The sequence below is a fragment of the Podarcis erhardii genome (genome assembly GCF_964252035.2).
Source record: "Podarcis erhardii genome assembly, chromosome: 14".
In the NCBI taxonomy this organism is placed as follows: Eukaryota; Metazoa; Chordata; class Lepidosauria; order Squamata; family Lacertidae; genus Podarcis; species Podarcis erhardii.
Window position 1 is genome coordinate 31,856,838 of NC_138503.1, and position 6,681 is coordinate 31,863,518.

Consider the following 6,681-nt stretch of genomic DNA (forward strand, 5'->3'; position numbering starts at 1 on the left):
CAGAGTTTGCAGTTGTAGGGATTTTCATGCTGCTGCCAAGGATTATTATGGGCAGTCCAGAAAAGGAAAAAACAAAATGAGCAAGGGGAAGGAGCGACTTTCGTACAAAGAAAGGCTGTGGCCAGTGCTGGATTTACGTATAAGCTAAACAAGCTATAGCTTAGGGCCCCACTCTCTTGGGGGCCCCCAAAAAAATTTAAAGGAGAAAAAACCCTGGATGTACATTTCCAAAATATAAGATAAGTTCAACAATTACTTTGATAAAATATATATTTTGTTATGTGCAAATGGCTTTAGATACCTATTAGGTCCATAAATTACCATATAGCATAAATTCAACACAAAAAACAGCGACAATTTGTTGTTGACAAAGGACAGCTGGGCATATATAGGGCCCCATGACCTTCAGTAGCTTAGGGCCTCATCAAACCTAAATCTGGCCCTGGCTGTGGCATTTGGGACTTTAGAGAAAAGGCAAGTAAGAGTTGACACGATGGACGTTTATAAAATTATGCATGTCATGGAGAGAGGGGGGTAGAGAAAAGTAGACCTCGTGGACATCCAATGAAGCTGAATGTTGGATGTTTCAGGACAGATAAAAGAAAGCACTTCGTCATGTAGTAGAGAGTTAATCTATGGAACTCACTCCCACAGGAGGCAGGTATGGCCATCGACTTGGATGGCTTTCAAAGAGGCAGTAATGCTTCTGAATACCAGTTACTGGAACCTGCAGGAGGGCAGAGGACTCTTGCACTTAGCTACTTCTTGTGGGATTTCCACAATGAGCATCGGGTTGGCGACTGTGAAAACAGGATACTGGACTAGATGGGCCACTGGCCTTTTTTTATTTTAAGAGATGCTAAAATCCTGCATCAAGAAACACGGGATTCTATATGACCTGAATGACAGCTATCGTAGCACAACTACATAAGCTATTTGCTCTCTGCTAATTATAAGGAAGGAACGTGGGTGGCGCTGTGGTCTAAACCACAGAGCCTAGGGCTTGCCGATCGGAAGGTCGGCAGTTCGAAACCCCGCAACGGGGTGAGCTCCCGTTGCTCCCAGCTCCTGCTCACCTAGCAGTTCAAAAGCACGTCAAGTGCAAGTAGATAAATAGGTACCACTGTGGCGGGAAGGTAAATGGCGTTTCCGGGCGCTGCTCTGGTTCGCCAGAAGCGGCTTAGTCATGCTGGCCACATGACCCGGAAGCTGTCTGCAGACAAACGCCGGCTCCCTCGGCTAGTAAAGCGAGATGAGTGCGCAACCCCAGAGTCGTCTGCAACTGGACCTAACGGTCAGGGGTACCTTTACTTTTAATTATAAGGAACTAATCTCTGTGGTGCCAACAAGCTTCCTCACCTTCTGATCTTTGCATGCCCATCCAGTTTCTCACTGCTTACTGCCTGCCTGTTCCAAGTTTATCTCTGCAACAATAAGGACTACAAGCAGGCAGGCAGGCAGGCAGGCAGGCAAGAAGGAAGGAAAGCTGCAATTCAGGACCATGAATTCTTAGGCAGAAATCAAATTAGGTGCTTGTATGGTAGGAAAGTTACTTTCAAAGTCAGGTTTTTATTACAGAGATGTCATCTCTGTGCATGAGACTTCGTAAAACAGAAGGAAATATTTCAAGCATAGGCAAAGTGCCTATTAAGCATTACTTTGATCTGTCCTACAAATATGGAATTAGGGGTCAGATTTGGGCAGGAGAGAGAAGGCACTGTCTGCATTTTTATTTATTTATTTAAAGAACTTTCATGCTGCTCTTCAGCCAAAAAGGGTTCTCAGAAAGATCAATAGTAACAGCACAGTCCCTGCTCTCAAACTTAGTCTAAAAAGATGCAGCAGAAAAGCAAAACAGAATGGGAGGGAGGAGTAAACTCAGGTAAGGTAAAGGTAAATGGACCCCTGACCATTAGGTCCAGTCGTGGCTGACTCTGGGGTTGCAGCGCTCATCTCACTTTATTGGCCGAGGGAGCCGGCGGTACAGCTTCCGGGTCATGTGGCCAGCATGACTAAGTCGCTTCTGGCGAACCAGAGCAGCGCACGGAAACGCCGTTTACCTTCCCACTGGAGCGGTACCTATTTATATACTTGCACTTTTGACGTGCTTTCGACCTGTTAGGTTGGCAGGAGCAGGGACCGAGCAACGGGAGCTCACCCCGTCGCAGGGATTCGAACTGCCGACCTTCTGATCGGCAAGTCCTAGGCTCTGTGGTTTAACCCACAGCGCCACCCGCGTCCAAGTTGATTATTTCTTATAAGAAAGCATGAACTCCCAGTATTATTGCTTAAAAAAAAAAGCCCAGGCAGTTTCTTGTTTTCAGATTGCAGCATTGGACAGAGATGTTGTTAAAGAGTGATTTCAGATTTTAATGCACTGATCCCTCCAAAACTAAAAAAAGTCCCTCTAAGCATCCCCCATCATAGGTGAGGCAACAGCCATATCAAAGGCAGATGAATTTCCATCCCTTTTCCATACTAGGCTAGGAGGAAGCAGAGCTGTACATAAAGATAAGTTAATTTCTTTGGAAGCTTACAGGAAGGGGAGGATAAAAATCTCATAAAATAAATCAGGGGTTGGGAACCTCAGCCTAGGGGGCCAAATGTGGCCCTCCAGACCTTTCTGTCTGGCCCTCAGGACTGTCCCCAGGTTGCACCCTCTTTTGCACCCTCCTTGAGTGTTTCTTGAACTCTGATCATTCCTCTTTTGCTTGCTAGATGGGGGGATACAGAGGTGGGTGGGTAGAAACTACCCGTACAAAGGAAAAAAATGCATTTATGGCTCCACCCACCAGAAGCTCCCCAAAGGTTGTTCAGAAAGGGATCCAGCCCACAGGCTGAAAATGGCTCCCCACCCCCTTAAATAAATAAACATATAAAATAGGGTGCGGGAGGATGGTGGTGCAGAAGAGCGGAGTCTGCAGCTATTATTAAAGAAGTTGACCCTCTTGATTCCTTGCAACCTCTCAGACTCTCTGGGATAATCTGTTGCTCTTTCCTTTTGTCAGCCAGATGCACAGACACCCAGCGAGGCAGAGGGGGAGGACCTCCTCACTCAAGAAATGTTCTCTAGGCACCTGCCACTGACAATAAATTCTGCTCTGCAAAGAAGGATGGGGTGCGCTGCAGAAATCTATCCAGGATGAACGACTGACCTAATTTAAAATGGCAGCATCCAGAGGGGGACGGTGGCTTTGATCGACCTGCTTTGCCACACAGATCTCAAACCTCTGCCTTTGCTCGTCTCCTTTGGCCAAGCTTGTTCTCTCAGTAGCCACCCAGAGAGATGAATCTTTAGCTGTGGGTCTGTGGGTGTGTGTCAGGATTTACAGCCTTCATGTGGAAGCTGTTTGCAAAACTGGGCTCATTGATTGTGGAGGGTTGGGGCTGTGGCTTAGTGGCAGAACATCCGCCCTCCATGCAGGAGATCCCAGGTTCAATCCCAGGCATCTCCAGGTAGGAGACTCTGGTCTAAGACCCTGGAAGGCCAGCCAGTGTACACAAAACTGGGCTAGATGGACCAATGGTCTGATTCAGGACATGGCAACTTGCTGTGTTCCTATTTAAATCACCCCTTTATTCCAAACCACGAGGCCAGGAATATCAGTGGTGGAGTATCTGCCTCACAGGCAGAAGGTCTCAGATTCAATATCTGGTATCTCCAGGTAGGGTTGGGGAAGTTTTCTGCTTTGAAACCTCGGAGAGCTGCTACAAATCAGTGCAAACAATATGCTGAGTTAGGCAGACCAGTGATCTCGGTGCAAATCAACTTCCTAAAGGGCACGTCTGTTGCACAGTGGCAGAGCACATGCTTTGTATGCAAATGGTCCCAGGTTCAATCCTGGACATCTCCCAAGTGAACCTGAGAAAACCTGCCGAAAACCTTGGAGAGCTGCTGCCAGTCAGTGTAGATGCTACAGAGCTAGATGGACCAATGGTTCAGCTCAGGTGCAGCATGCTGTGGTGGAGTTACTTGCCAGGCTCCTCTACCTTCCAAAAAAGTTGCTTAAGAATCACACATTTTGGGTTATTTGAGGCTGCCTAGTATCTTACAAGAAGAAGAAAACTTTGTTGAGATCTTACGTGTCGTCCTCTGGCCATCAGATATTTTGAACATAAAGACAAGTTGCAGTCCAGCATTTTGGCTGGTGCTGCTAGTCTTGGCCACTGAAAATGTAAAATAGAACAGCCTTCCCCCAAATTTACCTCCAATTGTTTTGGACCACAACTCCCATCAGCCCCCAATCAGCATATGATCATTCCCAATCACAGGCCAAACTGGAGTCCAAAATAGCTGGAGGGCACTACCAGGTTGACAAAGCCCAACACAGATCTTGTTAACACTTCATTATAAGTGGCACAGCATTTCATAATACAGCAGGAATGGGGCATTTTTTAAAAAATTGTACATCTTGCTGGGTGCCACTGGACGTCCCAATCCCGGTTCTCTTGTCAAGTATTATACTGTATACAAGTGGGTGACTTGCCTATAAGGCAAGACTTGGGAACTTCTGGCTCTCCGGGTGTTGTTGAATCACAACTCCCATCATCCCTGACCACTAGCCATGCTGGCTGCTGGAAGTTGGAGTCCAGCAACATTCTGCAGGGCCCCAAGTTCCCCTGCTCTGCACTACAGTAAACAGCGGTTACCACAGCTCATTGGCTTCCTTGCAAATTGGCTACCACAGCTGACTGCAGCACTGAGGCCACAAGCGGAAAGGGCCAGGGGCCAAAATTATATGGACAGCCATTCCACGAAGCTCATCATAAATGTATTTTTAATACACCTATTCATAATTGCCAGTAGCACCCAAAACATGATTATTATTCTGTTTTGAATCCTTGATGCAATAAGAGAAAAAACAAGGTCTAGTCCTGCTTATCATTCTTTTCTGCCAAGTTTGAGAAGGGGTATCTCAGGGACCAAAGCCTCTCCCAGCTCTGAAGTCTCCATAAAACTCACCTGATCAGACTGGAAGGATGCCAGCAAAGAGGGAGATCCAGTGGTGCCAGCTCACATGCTGGTTCCTCATCGGGGAAACGGCCTCTGCCGCACGCTGGCTCACAGGGAGAGAGAAATACTTTTCCATCCACCTTGTGCCTGTGGCACCTCTGATGTGCCAGGGTTCTTCACTGGCATCTTTCCCAGTGAACTGCTGAGCCAGTCTGGAGAGAAAACTAAAAAGGCTCCTTCTCCTCCTCACCTGGCTTCCGAGTCCTGGATGGCATTGGTGCGTTGAGAGCCAAATGCGGCGGGCATTGCAGACAACCTTGCAATGACGAGAGAGTGAAGACTGCAGACAGGAGTCAGGGCAACAAACCTTTCCTGCAACGGAGCCAAGACAGGTCAGGTCCGAGGCCGAGTACTCCAGAGCTAGAGGGATTTGCCTCTCTGCTAGAAAGAGACCATTGCAAACCACTTGCAGGAAAAGGAAACTCTCCAATTCTCCCTTTCGTACTCCACAACTTTTCGTTCTGAGGGATGAGCACCGTAGCTACCTGCCCAGTGCCCACCAATTTAGATATATCGGCTAAATGCTCTTTAAATCGATCTCTCGATACAAACTGGGTACCTTCCTAGTGAATAGATCTGTTTATGTCAATTCCACATATAATCTAGACAGCCTGCATCCCTTGCTACACGTTCACCTGCACAGCAATTAGTCCAGCAAAAAGTTATTTCCCTTCCCTATATTTTGCCTCCAGAGTGCACCCCCAAACCACAACCCTTGCTCTTAGCGTTCGACACAAAAATAAAAGACCCTAAAATTGCCAGGCTCTCCATCAAGCTCACCTTTTATTGTGTGTGGGGGGTGCCTTCCTCCTTATGCCTTCAGTGGGCCAAGATCTGGACTTTCCTGCTGTCCCTTGGGACCGGAACGTGGGTCACGGATGGTGATCCTTTTCACGCGGCCCCGCAGCTGCTAGCACAGGATTATCCATCTACCAGTCTGGACAGGAGCATCGCAGCTTGCGCGGCTGCCTGCTTGCATCACCACCTGATCTGATCCAGATTTAAGCTGAAGTGCAGCGGCTGAGGCCACTGCTACAGCTATCCTGGCCATAGCAGAAGCAGGGCTCTGAGGAGGGGGAGGGGAAGGGGGGAAAGAGCTGCAGGTTTGGCCCAGAGAGCAGAGTGCCAGGGATGGAGGAATGCGGGGAGCACAGCATCCTTAGCTCATTCTGGTGCTGATGCTGCTGCAGCCTCCCGCTGTGTGGTCCAATCACGGGGGGGGGGGGGGCAGGGGAGGGAAGGGATGCTTTTGAGAAACATGCCATGCCCAGTCTCGAGGAAGGGTGACAAATCCGCTTGACGGATGGGGGATACATAGCCGCCACCGTGCTGCCGGCGTTTGCAATCTCTAGGACAGCAAAGGAGAGCACAGTGAGATGAAGGAATGCAATTTCACGGGGGTTGGGGGATAACATGAACAAAAACCTTGTTCTGATTTCTAGTAGCATCCTACAGATCCATATGCCACTGGATCAAAGAGGCTAAAAATAGAATCCTTCTCTGCTGCCCCCCTCTTCTCAAAAGCTCCCCCTCCACTGAATGCTGGAGCCCCATCCCCCCACCCCATCCTCCCACAGCCTATGATTGCACACAGAGGTACCGTATAGCAGAGCTGGCCAATCACAATGCGGGGGTGTGGCTTCTTTCCCTTTCCCCTCCTCCTGCAA

The 6,681-nt window shown here is 48.4% G+C and overlaps 1 protein-coding gene across 4 annotated transcripts in view; it reads right to left on the bottom strand.

Moving 5' to 3' along the window:
* Positions 1 to 6,560, bottom strand: part of LOC309329468 (testis-expressed protein 2-like) — a 34,775-nt gene extending 28,215 nt beyond the window's left edge. For 2 of the 4 annotated variants that reach the window (XR_014151172.1, XM_081840248.1), the window contains exon 1: positions 4,964 to 5,141. The gene's annotated coding sequence lies outside the window, so the exon portion shown is untranslated. Of the gene's footprint in view, positions 1 to 1,359; positions 1,374 to 4,963; positions 5,142 to 5,204; positions 5,396 to 5,794 lie in introns of those variants that run through there. The other 2 variants (XM_081840249.1, XM_081840251.1) reach the window with 2 other exon arrangements.
* Between the last annotated feature and the right edge of the window lie 121 nt (positions 6,561 to 6,681).